Here is a 2,500-nt window from a genome sequence, read left to right as displayed (position 1 = left end):
TCAAGACATCTATTATATATGTGTGTCAGAGATGGGGAAATCTTGTGCGCTAACGCCTGCAATACCTCCACAGGTATCTTATCAGGTCCTGGGGCCTTCTTCTTTGCAAAGGACTGAATTGTGAGTTGCACCTCCTCTACTGAGAAAGGATACACTCGTAATTCATTCACATATGGAATGTTGTCTTCCATTCTTAATTCCGCCTGCCTCTGACTGTCTTGTCCTGGGTCATCGTCTGGGAGGAGCACCTTAAGTAACTCCTCCGCAGTGTCCTGCCAAGTCGTTGTCATTGTGTCTGTCTGTCCAATTTTGACAGTCGAGAGGTTCATAGGGGAATGTATTTTTTCTCTGACGATTTTATACGGAAGGCCCCATGGATCCGTTATCAAGTGTGATGCTACAAAGTCCTTCCAACTTTGTTGTCTGTGAGTATAAAGTGTATCTTTAAATATCCATTTTAGTCTTCTGTATCTTTCCAGGTGGTACCGTCTTTCGTCCCTGGTGAAGCTTCTCTGGTAATTCCTCCTTGCTCGTCGCATAGACTGCCGGAGCCTGGTAAGCTCTGGGGTCCATGGAGCAGTTACCTTGCGGATGAAACGCCTTTTTTGTGGTATTGCAACGGTTACAGCCGACTTAATAGAAGACGTAAGGGCGTCCACTGCTTCATCAATTTGAAAAAGTCCGTCACCCAACTCTGGTGGATTGCACTCTGCCTCTAGCAGCTCCCAGTTGGCCCTCCCATAATCATACTGCAAAACCCAATCCTCTGGCACGTCGCCAGGTTCCACAAGAATTTGGAACTCAATTACATTGTGATCACTTACTGTTAATCCGTCATGTACAGTCCAGTTAGAAATTCTGTCTGTTAGATTTCTCGTTGTTAAGGTGACATCTATGTTGGTTTCAACACCAGCCCTACTTCTATAAGTAGGTGGATTTCCAGGTCTGTTTTCTACATATAAATGAAATTCCATTATCAGATCTTCCATAGCGCCACCCCGATCATCAACATGGGGACTGTGCCAGAGTGGGGATTTCGCATTGCAATCCATTGTTATCACCACAGGTTTCCCTTCTAAGGCTCTCAGAATTAATGTTAGCTGGTGCAAGTATTGATCAATATGTTCACGATATTGACAATAAACATTAACTAAATACAAACAGGTCTGCAGCATGTTTAATTCTACAACAATAACATGACTATTGCAAAATTGTGTTAGTATAGTTGTCTTTATTAATTTATTAAGGACAACAACTGCTGTCATAGGATTATTGCCAAAAGTTATTACTTGCGATGTTACGGGAAAGCCCGAGACACGGCCAGAGACAGAGTTTGGTTCTTGAATTGTTAAAATGTCTATAGTACGCTCCTCTGCGAGCTTTCGCAGCTCCTGCGTGACTAAGAAGCTTCGCATTGCATTTATTTGTACAACTTTGAGGTCAGAGATCGGGAGGGTATCTTGTATGTACATAGCTGTTTGGAAACTGGAGGGAGGGAACAAACATTACCCTTCCATACATCTTTACCATTTCTTTGTATATCTTCTGCAAATTGAATTCCCTTCCCCTTCTTCGAAAAACTTCTTTAACCAGACTCAACAGTTCTTTATACTCAAAAGGCAAGTTGACTGATGCCAGCTGAATACAGTCGACATCCTCCAGAGTTGGGAAAGTAATTCTGTCCCCATCCGGGTGTCCGACCCGCACAAGCTGTCTTAACGCTAATGTTAGCAGTTGAGGTTCTTCTAATCTACGAAGCTTCATTGCATTTTCACACATCACATAAACATCATTTGGAGGACATTGTGTATACGTTTTATTAGCAAAGGAGCTGTCTGTTAAAGTTAAAGTCTCTACAGAACCGACACCAGAAGCCAGGTTTTCTACTTCCACATCTTTATTGGTGTCTTTATCCTTACAAGCGTCGGTTTGGCCACTCTCGACGATGGAAACCACCGCCGCCTTAGCACGATCGACGCCACCAGTGCCGGGTTGCCCCGACGCCTCGGACGAAGACCCCGGACAGGGGACAGATCCCACACCGGAAGCCGACCCTGCAGCAGCCGACGACACATCTGTAAGAGACAGAGATATTTGGGATGCCCTCAACCTTTGCCAGCGCTGAGCGTCTCTCGCTAATTTACTTGGGGACTTATATTTTGGAGTATTTTTATGGATCTCCATAATCTGTACGTTGTATTAATCTTTGTAATAGCAACTTGTACGTAAAGCACTCCCTACCAGGAGTGCTACACGTACGTTTCCTATACTTGCATGGTATACAGACTGCTGGCTGGGATTGTTTTGGACAATTTTTTCTCTCATGGCCTTCTTCACCGCAGTGAGCACAAACTGCGTTTTTAAATTCACAATACTTGGCCACATGCGTATAATCTTGACATTTTGTACACCTCGGCAAGGCTGTATAGTCTTTCACCGATAATGCGCCGTACCCTATGTACAGTCTACCTGTCTTAATTATGATCTTTCTTAATTCCGG

The sequence above is a fragment of the Schistocerca gregaria genome, unplaced genomic scaffold, assembly GCF_023897955.1.
Source record: "Schistocerca gregaria isolate iqSchGreg1 unplaced genomic scaffold, iqSchGreg1.2 ptg000649l, whole genome shotgun sequence".
Taxonomy (NCBI): Eukaryota; Metazoa; Arthropoda; class Insecta; order Orthoptera; family Acrididae; genus Schistocerca; species Schistocerca gregaria.
The sequence above is the reverse complement of the archived record's forward strand: the minus strand, read 5'-3'. Positions refer to the sequence as shown.